Genomic DNA, 15672 nt, shown 5'->3' with positions numbered 1-15672 from the left:
GCGCCCATCAATCTCATGAAGATTGCACATACGACAGGACAGGGGTAAAGAAATACCTTCCACCAGCAAAACAGGGAGACAGAACTCAAGACACCCACCACCAAAGCAGAAGCAGCAGAGCAGCTCGTACTGCAGCTTCCTTCAGCGCCAAGCTGCTCCACTGGGCTCCCCTGTGGGTGTCTCGGGGCACAGCCTGGGATCACACATGGCACAGCCTGGGCTCACAGGCAGGGCGACTTCTTTGCAAGCACAAGCCAGTGTCTTCCCTGCAAACAGAAATAAGGGTGGAATGACCCTGGCTATCCATGCACATTAGACTGAACTGAACTGCTGTCTCTAAAACTAGGCTTTGTGCAAGGGCTAAAACCTCTCATTGATTCAGTCATCAAACATCCATTCCCAAAGCTCGCTGGAGTGAAGGACGCTTCCTCAGCTACAACAGGCACCTGCTGGGCTGGGCAGGGCTTTTGGCTGGTGTAAGAGCGGAGCATCTCTACCCCACAGCTCCGAGCAGTATCCCCAGGGAGGCAGGGTAGGTGCCTCTGAAGGGGGTGCTTTCACTAACGGCCAGAGTCCTCATGAACCCATCATTAGTCACTGTTCAGAGTCATTCAGCACTGCACAAACAGAAAACCCACTCCAACCCCCCCCGCCCCCAGCACTCATACTGAGGTAGGACAGGAGAGGTGGGAAGATCCACTTCCCTCTGTTGAATACAGTTTGGGAAACGCTGTATCCAGGCATCCAAGGAGACAGTCTGGAAAGGTGCTGCCTGGTCACTACCAGCTTGCATTTCCCTGCCAGCAAGGATGATGGGGGATACCTTCTTCCCTCAGTCTCAAGGCAAAAATTTCTCTGCATGGATAATGCATGGCAGACAGCGTTACAGTGGCCTCATCCAGCCTTTAAGGCTGGTTCTTCGTTGTTTTGCACTCGTGCTACATTTTGCGCTGATGCAAAGGAACAGTGTAAATCAGGCATGAATGAGGGAGGATTACTGCTTCAGGAGCTTCTGACTGCCCCACATTGGCAGGTTTAATTGCTCTCACAGGGACCAGCCTAAATCAGACTCAAATTCTGAGAATAGAGGCATACAAGCAGTCATGCTGATTAACCCCCACCCCCACCCCCCCCCCGCGCTGGTCACAATGCTGCCGCAGTGTCTGTTTGCAGGAAGCTACCTACGAGGTCTGATGCTTTGTTTCTCCCCCTCTGGTTTTTAGAGGGAGTCCTCAATCTGGTAGAAAGGCACTAGTCAAACCTGCCTAAAAGCATTACAACACAACTGTATTTGCTTCCCTTTTGCTCCACAAGAGTGGCCTGTGGCTGCCAGCACATCTCGCTTGCCCTTCACTTAGAGGTGTCCGTGCTGCCAGCCACAGCTCGGCGTAGCGCTGCTGCCCGTGCTGCACTGCCTTTCCGTCTAATGAGGTCTTCCCTCTGCAGAACACGTGCCAGCTGGGTTTTTCCCTCCGTTTCTTCATTAAGATAAAGCTGTCACCAGCTTTCCCATTCCGCTGGTTTGTTGGGATGTTCAAAGCCTGGAATTGTATTAAATATTCAGCCTACTCCTTTTGGCTACATTTCAGAGCCTGCATCCCTCCCCTTAATTGCTCTGTCAAAAATAGATGAAAGTTTGATACTGAGGCTTTGACTGGGACCCACTCAAACACTTTGGGCTCTGCTGATTTATTTATATAAAGAGAAAATATCTGGACTGTTCTGCTTAAATTAGGCCCTGTGCTATTGCTAAAGACCTGTTTTTCATTTGTTCTTTCACTCATTCATGCATCCTTTCATTAATTCACTCTTTTCCCTGCATTTTTCGTTAAGCTGAATTATATGCATGTGCTTTCCTTTATCCCTTTCTTTCCATCTCTCTTCTGTCACCAAATATACATCTCCTCAAACACCTTTTCTAGAACAGTATAGTCTCACGGGAAGGCAGATAGAGAATTCCATCCAAGGAGATACCTCCCCGGGGCATTGTTCTACCAGCAAGGTAGCAGAAATCAGAATTTGGACAGAACTTTGCTGGCAAAGAAGAAACCACCACAGCATCCTCTGCATAGTTTCAAAAGCTCCCTCTGATTTACATGCACCCAACAGAAGGTCCTTAATCTGCACCCCATCAGCTCGCTACCTGGCCCACCTCACCTAACAGGCTGAGCTCTCAGTCATGTCTCCAGGGCCCTTCCCTTCTTTTTGCCTCTCCTGAGCATCTTTGCTCTTGCTCTGAATACTGCTTACTTCTCCTGCGTGCAGAGGCCAGCTTTGCCAGTCTCCCCAGCACAAAGAGGCAGTTTTCCATGTGCAAATTCAGCTCCCTCCTCCTATTGCAGCCTGCAGCTGGAAGGAGACTTTTTGTTCGTTTGGGGCTTTGTCCTTTTCTACCCATAGCTGCATCTCAGCTGGTTCTCACTGAGGTCTGGAGCCTGTGGGTGAGCACATCTGTGCCAGGATGCGGGGGACAAGGTCAGCCCCAATCGCAGGGCAGCAAACAGCAGCCACTCCAGCTGCACTGCCCTCCTGGTTCCTTTGATGTAATTAACATCCCTTTGTCATTGTCTGCAATCACGTCTGTCTCTGCTTTAATCATCATCTCCCAGCAATGAGCATTCCTTCTCATTAGGGTCTTAAAAACCTCCATTATAAACATGTAAATGGGATGCAGTGAGGAGGGAAATATTTTACTCCTCCAATTTCCTGTTGTGCCACTGCCAGCAAGTCCTGATATTATTACTAAGCATCTCCAGTCAGCACCAGCATCTACAGGACCAGACCTACATTGCACTTGCAACCAGCATCTGACAGTACACCAGTGGCATCAAGGTTTCCAGCCTTCAAGGGAGATTTCTCTTTTGAAGAAAGAGAGGAGACAGCAGACTTGGAAAGCAAAGGAGAATCTCATCCACTTTCCCAAGATCCAGCTTTCAATCAGCAGCACGCTCTCAAGGTAAAACTAGCAAACAGCCCCATCTTTATAATACAGAAAGTAAAATCTCAGTCTCTCTGGCAGCTTCATTTAAGGCCGCTGACCTCTTCAGAATTTTCTACACTGTTACCAGCCGAGCTGTGGCCCAGCGGGTGCCCAGCCCCAGTCCCTCACTGCATTGCACGAGCTGTTCGATTCTGCCAGCTTCCCTCCCAGCTAGCTGGGGGGCTGCCTGCGAGTCTCCGTCTCCCTTCCAGCAGAGACAGAAAGTAAGAGTCTCCCAAGCACCAGTTTTGCAAGAAGAGGTCTGTCTGAGCATTCTCCCCCTTCTTTCAGAAGCAGCAAGGTCTTACATTTCAGAGGGACACTGACCTCTCCTTCCTGTCTCCACATGCTCCTATCCAGCAGGAATTTCATACAAGGAAAACTGTGTCCCCTGCATGACTTCCCTCACACCGAGGCAGCAGCAGCATGCCAGTGAGGTACTACCAGGTCCCTTTCAAACAGGAATTGTTCAGCCCAATGACACTTACAATGCAAATATCAGTTCTGTTTGCAAGCGTTCCAGGCTTAAGGGCAGCGCACGGGAGAACATACATCTCCAAAAACATGCTGGGAAGCACATCAAGCCAGATGCTGCTCACAGAGGTGAAAGGCTCTGGTACCCTCTACAGCAGCTCTCACAGAAGCAGATCTCCCAGTGAACCTTTTCTGCTCTTAAAAAAAAAAAAAATAATCTTTTTGCCAGCCAACCACTGTTTGGTGGAAGAGGTATCACGGCTGTTGTGTTGCCCAGTATACCCTGTAGGCTCTCCTGCCCTGCTTTGTTCTCAGAGGCCCACCAAGACCTTCCTGCCACAGTGGCAGGGCAGGTCTCCATCACTTGGCCCCCCAGCACCACGGCCTGTTGCACAGATGCCCCATAGCTTTGCACGTAGCTGCGAGCTTGCTCCTCTGGCAGACGTCTGTCCCAGGCCTTCCCAGCTGCCCCAAGAGCATCCATAACCAGTTTAAGCTTCAGATTTTGACCCTCCTATGCCTGAAGCCCATGTTATGTTTTTTGCCTTTTTCCCCTCTCCTGTTTTTGTTTGCAGTAAGGGTACAACAGACTCGAGCTGATCTCTCCAGATAGGTTTTCTGCCTTACGCATACTAAGACCTCTGGAAGCAGAGCCCACTGAATACATATAAAGCATTTCTCACCCAAGGTGCCTAACAAACCCCTAAAGGCAGAAATTGCAGGCAAGGTGCAGAGAAGAGATAGCAAATCAGGCACTACAGTGCTTTCAACTCCGATCTCCTTGTCCTACCTCCTGATAAAACGTGGCTGAGACTTCTTCCATCTCTCAGCTCCTCTCTAGCACGTGGATTTGGCACCCATGAACTTTTTAATTTCATAAACCATCAGTGCTTTGCCTTCACTTTTGCACCCCTGTGCCTTCTTGGAGCTCTCTAAGCCAGGTGCAACCACCTGATAATTCCCTGTAATGCGATCAGCATCTGCTGGAGCGGGGCCTCCGCCAGAGCTGAACTGTGCTATCTGCAGCCCCAGCTCCGGGCGACCACCACCAGCAAAAGGGCAGAACAGCTGGGAGCTGAGAGCTCCCTCAAGCCTGAGCTGCGTCACACAAACCACCCTGTTGTGCTGAACCCCAGCTCTGCTCCTCACCTTAACATCCACAGCATCCTCCTTCACGGCAAAGCTCAGCATGATTCTGTACCTTCATTTCCCAGACCCCACGCATCTCACCTCCAAGAGGAACAACAAGAAAATAGTAAAACCTTGGCTGCCTGATGAGTGGTTTATTGGCTGCCTGATGAGTGGTTTATATCCCCTGTGCACCTGAGGAACAACGGGCACACCGTGTGGGTGCTCAGTTAAACAAGAATCCCACACACCTTTTTGCACTCAAGTCATCAAGAACAAGACGATTGTGCTCACTCAGTTAAAGGGGTAACGGCAGGGAATTTAAGAGAGGTTAAACAGACACGAATGCTCTCAGCCTTTTGTGCAAGACCTTGTGCTTAGGGGCAACCCCATCAGGTTTAATCCTCTTTAAGAAATGCACTGGCTTTGCTCCTGAACCTCTCAGTGTTCCCTTGGCGACAAGCCCTGAAAGCTTCTCTAACAGCCCTGAGTGCTCAGTTCATTGCCTTAGCTGATACCTGCTCCCGCCACCCTGGGCTGTCCCTTGGCCGAGCTGTGGACAGACAGGACAGGATAAAACAGGGCAACTGCCTTCTGCAGCAGAAACTGCAACGCCTCCATCCAAATATGAGGAAAAACTTTATTTTGAGGGTGACAGAGTGCTGGCCCGGGCTGCCCAGAGAGGCTGTGGAGGCTTCTCTGGAGACATTCGCAACCTGTCTGGATGTGACTCTGCAACCTGGTGAACCTGCTCTAGCAGGGGGTTGGACTAGGGGATCTCCTCCCAACCAACTGTAAAGTACTCCTGTAGTAGCAGTTTGCATTTGCATGCAGATGCACAAGTTGTTCTTCATGTTCTCAGTCTCACGCGTCCTTGTACCAAGCTACTGCCACGGCTGGTTAGAGCATCTCCATCGAGGGATGAAGCACGGCCTGGGTGGGCACAAACTGCTCAGGAGTCCAGGCACCGGACACACTTGCAGGGCATGGTTTGTAGTGAAGTGCAACGTGTAGGCAAACACATCCGTCTGCCCAGAGACCTGATGCAAAACTGTCTCATGCATACCCCTCCAAACTCCACTCACCCAGAATGTAATACTTTTTCCTATTTATGTCCCCATCCTGCAGTCTTAAAGCATAAAACCAGCCTTTTCACAATGAGTTTCCATTGACTGCAGGGGAAAATCCATGCCTGCTTTTAAACACAGGGATGCCCTTCCTAGCCGTCTTCTCTAAATAACTTTCTTTTCTCCTCAATCAAAAATCGAACAACATCATCAAGTACACCTCACTCCTCCTTGATGCTCAAGGATCTGCTAAAAGGTTAGTTTAAAAGCAATAGAGGCCCAGTGTGTGGTGCTGGCAGAGTAGCAACTGTCTCTTTCTCTGGGTTCAGCCCAGGCTAGGGCAGGACTTATGAGTTACAATGCAGCATTAGGAATATTTAATAATGGGAAGAAGATCTGAACTCATTGTAGCGATAAGGCATCAGAATTACAGTGCTAATAAGGGTTTTAAGGGAGGCTTGCTCTTAAATGGTCATGAATGAATGGGGAGTGAATGAGGGTGGAGTGGATAGATGTGTATATGAGTGGGAATTAACAGTTGTAAAGATGAAATTTGGCTTTCTGTTGTGGTTAGGGCTGGGATATGACAAGACTACCATCAAAGTCTGGATGATTTCAGCCTTTGCTCTGTACGACTGGCCAATATTCTAAAATCCCCTTTGTTTCACTTATTTGGGAAAAGATACATCTATGGATGCAGAGATTAAAATGGCTTTATTTCCTTGACACTTTGGGTGCTGATTTTAATCAGTTTTTTTTTTTTTTTTTCCCCTTTCACAGCTCCATTTCTAAAGAAAAAGAACAGCTCAGAGAGAAATTGGAGCTACTCCCAGGACAAATGGGCCTGACTGGCAGTGCATAAAATTACCACTGTCTCTTCACCTTGCTTTCTGCAATCCCTTTATTAACTAACTGAATCCGCAGTCATTCTCTCTTTCCTAGCTCATTCATTCTCGTTCTTTCTCTCTCTCTCTCTCTCTCCCCTCCTTGCTAAAAGGTTCATTATTGCATGCTCGTGGACTAGTAATGCACCCGTACCATGGCGGAGTGCAATTACGTGTCCTACAAACGTCATTAACCCGAGCTGGAGGCAGGAGGCCAGTCTGGCCCCGCGGGAAATGCTGGGTCTGGACCTGGGAGCTGTGTCCTCCAGTGCTGCAGGCACTGGTGTGGCAGAGAGGTGCTGCAGCTCCCTCTGCATGGGCTTATGCGTCTGGCCGGGTGTAAAGGCAATTTATTTCCAGGATAAAGAGGAATCCTGCCCTCCTATGGCTCTGGCAATGGGAGGCAGGAAGAGGAAATGAGTATGAATATGACAAAAGACTCGGCTATGTGGGATTTTGCCTCTAGCTGGGCCACAAGCCAACGAGAAAGCCCACGAGCTGCTGGAAGGGTTTAGCAAGCTCCTTGCTCCTGTCCTTTGCAGCTACCAACGAACCCACCTTCTGCGAACCGTTCTCTCACCCCTTCTCAGAGCCGTTCACCGAGCCCTGCCATCAACTGTCCTCATGATTAAAACGCCCCAGTTAACAGCCGACCTCCGTAACTGTAATTGGGCCACTGTGACTTCGGCCTTGGTGTGTTTTTTTCTGGGGCAGGGCTGAGGTGTACCAGAAGCCACGCTGTTTGGGTTTGAAACCAGCAAGCTGTCGGACTCTGCTCTGCAGCGCTGCCAAGCCACTTCTCACTTCAGCCCCTAAAAGAAGGAATCAGACATAACCTCCAGTTGTCAATCAAAGCACACATCCAGGTTTAAGTTCCAAGAGGGTAATTAATTTCCATCCAAAGACTGGAGGAGAAGTGTATTTGTTTAAAGAACGCATTAACAATTTGTTCTTCCGCTCAGTATGTGTTCTGGCATTTTATTAAGCCTTTTTTTTTTACTGGGGGTGGGGAACAAAGACTAATAAAATGTGCTAATGACAAATACCAACTGCGTGAAGAGAAGACATAAAAGGGAGAAGATGATTTGTGGGCTGAATTGAAAAAGACTGAACACTCAGTCCACAAACTGGGACGAGGAAGAGCTGACATTATGCTTACTTGAAAAAGGTGGTGTGCTTCTGGAACTTTTAAATCTTGCTCATTAGTGTCTATCTGTGGGGTGACTGTGTCTGAAGGAGGCCAGCCCTCTCCCAACAGGTGCTGTCTGCCACTTTACCTGTTCTGCCAGACTTCTTTTTCCTGGCACTCATGCCACCTTCTGATCCCTAAAAATCTCACTAAAGTGACCATGACCCTCAGGAGTGCCGTTATCCCACTTGCGGGCAGCTGCCCCCCCCCCCCCCCCCCAGCTTACCAGCACTGTGGTTTCGTCCTTGGCACAGGTGAAGGAAGAACCGCACAGGGCTCCTCACCCCTGCCCTGCGAGCATCGCATGGGTCCCAGGCGCTGCAGGGCACCATTCGGGCTCCGGGGTACGGGGATGCTGTCCAGCTGGTGAAACTGCCACCAGGCAGCCCAGCAGTTCCCACAGCTGCTTCAGCAAACCTTCCCTGACCTCTTCCATCACCTTCCTGGAGCTCTTCCTGGCTCCCACACCCTCTTGCTGCCATGGGAATGTCCTGGCACCTCTAACTACACCCAACCATGTTGCTCCTTGACTGTTGTGACTGGTGCCAGAGGAAAATCCCATTTCTGGAAAGCTGCTGTCAAATTGCTCCCTGCCCTGCTGTGGAGTCCCTCTCTTCATTGCTCCAGCTTGCCACTGAGCCGTGTTCCCTGTCCTCACCATCCTGGTGGATGGGATCTAACATGAAGAGTGCTGATGGTGATCCCATCTTGGGCATCTCATCTGATTGTTTTCAGATGTGACAAGAAAGGACAAGCTCAAGAGAAACTCTTGGCCAAAGCCCAGCTAAGGCAGGAGGACATGTTCCTGCCTCTTTCCAGCTCAACAGCTTCTTCAGTGTGCTTTTTTTTTCCAAAAAGCCAAATGCGTTGTGCAAAACTGGCATTGCTCCCTCTGGCCATCTGCAGCACTACTCACTGCTTGCCTGTCCTCTTTGGTGAGGTGTCTGGGCTTCTTGCACGGGGTGCCCAGTTGCTCACTGTGCCTGGCAGTTTGCAGGGTGGGCAAGGCATCGGCATCTTTGCAAGGCACCTGATGGCACCAGGTGCATGGCAACACAGAACAAAAGGCAGAAATTAGCCACAAGGACACCCTGTCTCAGAACAAGTGATGAAACAAGTGGAAGCACTTAGCAAAGAGCTGGGGTAAACCGAACAATTTTCTTTTCATTTTCTAAAGAAATCAGTTTCCCCACTTGGCCCTGGCACCTTTCTGTTCTCCCTGGACCAGCTTCAAGTGGAGAAAAGGGACCAGCCCCACTTTTCTCATTCAGAAGCTCTTTGCATCAGAACTTGCCTGGGACTTTGCCGCTTGCTTCCTGCACAGGACTGGGCAGGGAAGGATGTAGCCATGGATGAAGGCAATGGAAGGGGTTCCCAGGTTTGCCCACCTCCTCCCCACCCCCCCCATCACCCTTTGTGTCACAACCCTTTTATTTCCATGTGACTCTATCCAGCAACAACGTGGCCAGTAGCCGTCTGCTCTCCTCATCCCCGCTTGCTTGTGCACTCAAGTATGATGCTCCAGGGCAGTCTTGTTCTTTCGGCCACTAGACTATATCCGGGTAAATTAAAAATTTTTTATTTCCTTAATATTTTGTAGCTGGCACAACAATAAATAACTAAAATATCCATGGGGTTTTTTTGCTGCAAATGTTGTTTTACAGGAGATGAAGACAGATATGACCCTCAATATACTGCCCTTTGTTACAGTTATTTTCTCTTATATTTTTTGTGAAGTTTTCTAGAACCATTTATACTTTTCCATATGTCACTTTAAAATCAGAAAGAGCTTTAAAAAGAAAATTGCATTTTTCTCTCACCGCAGAATCTTAGCTTTCTTATTAGTCTTCTCTTTGATTTTTCTTTTTCCTAAAGTAAATAAACAACGAAATATTTTACAGCACTCTCAAGAGGTTATATTCTGGTCATTTCTCATGATTTTTTTCCAGTGTTCAGTGACGATTATTACAAGAAAGAATGGCATTTTTTCCAGTTAAGACCTAGAATGGGAGCAGTCATGTAAACCACAGCTTCTAAAGGATGCAGCAATCCGGCTGGATCCACCTGGTAAAAAATCCTGGGAGCCCCATTGACCTTGGGTGCACTAAGCAGATTTGTACCAGCTGAAGAGATCTTGTGTTTTTTAACTTCTGCATCCTCTGACACCTCCAGCACTTTCTTACCTTGTACCTGATACACACAGAAGCTACTAAGAAAGGGTGTGCACATAACACCTTTATTTCTAGCACTTCTCACCTTCTGGAGGTGTTACCAGTTTCCCCAGTGTTTGCTCAGCCAGATACTGGGCTGTATCATCAGTGGGATTTTACTGCAATTTGCCAAGCACAGAAAAAGGAGGGCTCGGGGGTGGCTGCCCCTGTGCTCAGCCTCCCCGTGCCTGAGCTGGCAGGACACCGGGGGAGCGAGACGGGATTTCTCTGGCCGGTCATGCAGAGATCAGGCCGCGGCAGCAGGCAACCTGCCATTCTCTCAGCACAATCCAAAGCAGGATGAGACCTAGCGAGTGGCTTATCTCTCCTGTCTGGAGGCAGCCCAAAGTCCTGGCTAAGAGAAAGAACGTCCCTTTGGTATCTTCCCCTCATCTCTCATTTCCCCCAAGGTGCTCCTTCCATCTGTTCACACATACCGGGGCTTTATTTTAACTGGAAGTTCTTCACCGTTAAAGGGAAGAGTCTGCCCCATGATACATGTAGCATGGCCCAGGCAACACCTCTGCTTTGATCAATGCCTCCTGCAGGTTCCAGGTGTGTCCCCATCTGTCATCAGCCCTATCTCCTCACAATGAAAACAAATCACAAGTCTGCACTTAATCACTCAGAACAAAAACAAGCCGTGCAAAGCAGAAAGGCTAGTCGGGAGGCAGAGCGCTGCTCAGCAGCATTTTCTCGCTGTGCTTTGTGCCTTGGGAACCACTGAGAGCAGGGACAGAAGAGCCTCAGGGACAAAATACCATTCAATGAACTCTTTGCTGCCTAATCTAAGCGTGCCAAACCGGGGAAAGCAGGGGGTGGAAGCGCAACAGGTCAGGGCACAGCTTGTCCACTTAAAAACGAGTTGGTTTTCAAAGGAAAGCATCAAAAACTTTCTTACTCACTTGGCGATGTCAGTCTCAAAAGGGGACAGGAGAAAATGCCTTCTTAAATGACTACAGGGTGTTCACATTGTGAATTCAGATGAAAATAAAGCGTGGTCATAAAGGACAGAGGCTGTCCATGTGTGGACACTGCTGTCCCCTCCCAGCACAAGAAGGTGGTGTTCCTTTCAAAGTGGGAGGAGGCGGCCAGCAAATGGGGCTCTTGGTCCTGCGCTGAAGGGTGGCCGGGGTTCATCAGAAGCAGCTCACCAGCAATCACACTCTGAAGACAAGCTCTGAAGCCTTCCGTGCTTTCTCTCCGTCTGGTCTGAGTTTCTAACAATCGCCCCATTACTGCTGGTGACAGGCTTGTGATAACATTGCCATTTCATTAGCTGAGTATTGTTCAGGAGATTGATGGCTGGCAAGCTAAGAAAAATCGCATCTCCTTCTGCAGCTGCCTGTCCCATAGACAGCATTCATCACCAAGAGAAGGGGAGTGAAGAAAAACACACAGGAGTAGGAACCAGGTGCGCTGGCATCCCACCGACGGCAAACGTCTACCTGCAAGCATGCATGAGGATCCTGCAGTCCGGGCATTTTCCTTTCCCTGCTCCAACCCCAGGAGAACGTGTTCCAGAGAAAACAGAGAAAATGTGAGTGCCAGGACCACCCTCCCCAGTCTGAGCTCACAGAGCTGGTCCCAGTGGCCTCACCTCTCCTCTGTGCTCAAGAATTATTATTAAACAGACAGTTCCAAAGGAAAGCAAATATTGACATTAAGGAAGAAAGTAAATGCCATTTTGCTTCTGGGTACTTGAAGAGAGGAGAGACAATGTAGAGCAGAAGGAAATGAGGCTCTGGGAGGTTTTAGAGGGACTCGGGCCGGTTCCCCAGCCCCTTTCAGCATCTACACACTCTCCTGCTGGGAGGGAGTGACTTGGGGCTTTCTGATGAACGCAGCAAGACTGCAAATGCAAAGGAAGGCAGCAAATGGAGAAAGCAGGCAGAGGAAAGGATAAAAGTAATACCAAAAGAAATGCTTTCACAGTTGTGTCTAACGCTCCAACTTTCTTGACTGGCTTTTGCGAGTTTCTTCCAATGTTGCTGACCGGTTCTCAGGCTGGATGAAGCCAACTGTCCAATTTCCAGAATTTCTCCTATGCTGAGCACCTCCTTCCATGCTTTCAACACCTCTACTGACCTGAGAGGGGGTCTTGTGTGGTTTCCTACCAGTACTTGTGTGGTGTGTGATCCTAGGAGTCTGGATCCTTTGGGCACTATTGCTGAAGACAAGTTTTCCTAAGTCACTCGCTGCCCAGCAATATGCTGTTCCGCCACCAGGACATCTCCTGCGTGCTAGGAGGGGACACTCTAGTGCCATGTGTGACAAATAACCACAGCTTATATCAAACCGCAACCTACCCTGCCACTTCTGGAATATCATCCCAGTTTTATCTGGCCCTTTCCGTGCTTTTGGAGGCAGTTTCTGACGTGGGAGGCCTCAGAGAGCTCCTGATGCGATGAATAAAAACCACTTCGCAACTGTACACAAAAAATTAAAACCTCATTTGTGTCTGCTGAGCGAACAAACCACAGCTAATTAAATCCCATAACAATAGGACATTATACAAATGAGTACCGCCTCCTTAAAAAGCACAGCTGGGGACAAGTACAGTTATTTGTGCTGTGCCCCTCCGGAGTCATGGGGTGACAAGGCTTTCATGGCAAGGCTGCGCAGCAAAGGCAGGAGCTCCCTCATGTCCTGACAGATGAGCCAAGAAGATTTTTTCTTCACCAGTGAAAAAACACACATAGACACACACAGACAAACAGCATGAACCTCTCCCGCTGCCTCCCTGGGGAGCACTCCAGCTCTCAGCAATCACTCTGGCTGAGGGATGCGGGAGTCCCCTGCGTGCTCACAGCAAGCGCTTTATGCGGCACCTCACGCCATGGCAGCACAGCAAGGATGGAGCCCCAGCTGCACGGGGAGCGGAGGCACGGCACGGCACGGCTTGCAGCCACACTGCCCAGCGCGGCTGTGGGGTCCATCGTGCCGTCTGTCTCACATGAAGTGCAGAAGCCTGACACGAAGAATTTATTATTGTCTAACATCTGTGCCAGTGAAACCATACCCATCTCCAAGGTTTAAATAACCTCTTCTGCTATTGTACGGCATCTCCTCACTAGCTTCACACATCCTTGTATCATGCCTATGGAGCAGGGTCATGAGTTGCTTTTCTCCTATTTTTTTCCAGACAGGGAGATGTGAAGCACAGAGCAACCTAAGTGACAAAACTAGGGCCAAGAAACAAATGTGCGTCAGTGCCCACATCTGCATCCAGATCTGATGCTTCCACGACTGCTGCCTGCCAGTTTTCTTCCTTTGCACCCCGTGCCATCAGCCTGGCTGGGCTGGCATCACACAGGGGATGCTCTGCCCCTACCCGAAGACATCTGCTTGAGCAGAGCCACACCACGCACAGCGGGAAAGGTCCCCACCCTGCTGGGGTGATTACTAGGTGTCTTACAACTGAGGCCCTACTTCCTATACTGTTTATTTTTCAGCCTGTTATCTGGTGTAATGTGCAAAATGTGTAATGTGCCTGCTCACAGCACTGGCTTTGCAGTAAATGGTATTTAAAAGTCTAAGGGTAGATTGGAAAAAGATCTGCTTTGTATTAAAAGGATGAAGTTCATTCAGCTGAGCTCGGTCTGAACTGCTTGAGCAGGACAAGGGCTCCTTCACTGCCTACACCCATACAAGCTCAGCCTTTGTGATCTTTTTGTAATATCAGTTAACTTTCATTTCTGAACAAAATGGTGTCTTCTAATGTAAAGTGGTATATTTTTTCCATTTTGGAAATGTTGAAATGGGATGATTCACCTGTATCTTTCATTCTTTCCCACAGACAAATTTGTTATCACATTTCTCATAAAAATTGATGTATTTATGAAAGTGTATTCTGCAAAGAATTTCAGCTGCATTAAAGCAGTTTCCTGATGAGGAAGCAGATAATCAGAGAATACCTGACCTTACCTAGTTATATCTCATTAGTACAGAGGAGCTTTTCTGACACAGCCAGCTGCAGAAGTGGAAGGGCTGGATTTCTGTGTTAACCATGATCCTGGACCAGGCACGTGGGGGACTCAAGGATAATCAGGGAGGCACAACACCAGCCTGGAACAGGCAGGAAGCAGATGAGGAATTTAGCTCCTTTCACCCCCACCCTCCTCCGCTGGCAGTGATGGCAGCATCACTTCTCTCATTTTGCAGTAGCTTGCATGGCACTTTTTGATCCCTGGGGGAACAAATGTCACTCCTTTCAAGCCTGTGGCTTGAAAGAGTCTAGAAGTACAAAGAGAAAATTAAAACAGAGTACCAACTTATATGGTTCCGATGCAAAGTCAAACCAAGCCACTAACGCTTGGTAGTTTCTATCAGCAACCGTGACTTTGGCCATAGCCAAGTGGAACAATCCACAAGAAGTGAAACCCAGGCGAGAGCTTTACCAGTGTGCTTTCTCCATAGAAGTCCTGGAATATGCTGAGGCACAAATACTCTGCCTTCTAATACTGCCCTTAATTATCCACGACGATGCCTTCTCTTAATGCTTTCTGTAGGACCATTCCTAAAGCCAGAAGTCTGGTAGAAAAGGACAGAAACAAAACTAAGGAACCAAGTGAATGCAGAAGAGAACCAGCGAATGGCTGTGAGGAAGGTGAGGGAGGCAGAGGCTCAAATGACTGAATTTACTCTCGCGCCGAACCCTGCTCTGCATTGCCGCAGGATGGAAGGGACTGTTCTGTTTAGTTTTGCAGGGAGTGACGGTGGGTTTTTAAGGTTTTCATCCCGATTTTACACCAGTTCTGTGGTTTCCAAACTGGCTGATTTGTGGCAGAATCCCCAGTGGCCATGCAAAACTGTCTCTCCCCCCTCACCTTCTCTTGCTTCTGAGGGCAGTTTAACTGACTCACCTGAAAGATTATTTATTTGGCAGTAAAAGCCACAAATAAAACACAGCTGGCTAATGAAGACAGCTTGGTAAGTCTGGACCATTTTTAATTTTAATGTTGCATGTAATCTCCATTCTGGTCTATGGACTTGTCAGTGATTTTACAACTTCTGATTATATGAGTGCAGTAGGCAGAGACAGCTCAGTGGAAGAGCTGGGAGAGCAGCATTAACAACTGTCTCTGGGGAATCCAGCCAAAGGAGCCAAGGATTTGTCTACACCGTCATTGCAATGACAGAAAGCAGAGGCTGAGCAAGCACTCTGTTGCGGTGTCCTTTTCACCACCTACCTGTCTACTTATTTATAGGTAGTCAAGTAGCTCTGGGCCTTAAACACAAAGGAAAAGGAGACTTCTGCTTCACCTTCCATAGAGAGTGAGGGACACTTCACTGCATTTTACAGAAGGGCAACTGTTACAGAAGTAAAACAAATACTGGGAATTTGCCCATGGGTACAGGGCAGAGGGGCAGTGGCAGACCTCAGGGTCAAGCCTACAGCCAAGTTTGCAATCTCGGGCTATCCACCATTGCCTGGCTCCCCGTCCTCAAGACTGTCTCCACCAGTGAAGGGTCCCATCAATAACAAGCGAGCCAACCTCCTCTCCAGAGCACTGTCCTGCCAATAAAGCCCTCCAAACTCATTCACCTCCTTCCATTAGACAGGCTTGGTGCTAAACAGCTTACAGATCAGAGAGTAAATCTATTCATAGGCTAAGGATTTTCTGACAGAGAGATGGATACAGAGAAAGCAGTTTCCTTCCCAGCATGAATAGAGGCAAGCATAAAAGGGTTTGCGCATAAAAGCTCAGCGCTGTTCTTGTTCGGAGCCCTGTGACCC

This window comes from Falco punctatus (assembly GCF_963210335.1).
Source record: "Falco punctatus genome assembly, chromosome: 16".
NCBI classification, from domain to species: Eukaryota; Metazoa; Chordata; class Aves; order Falconiformes; family Falconidae; genus Falco; species Falco punctatus.
This window is presented reverse-complemented; position numbering follows the sequence as displayed.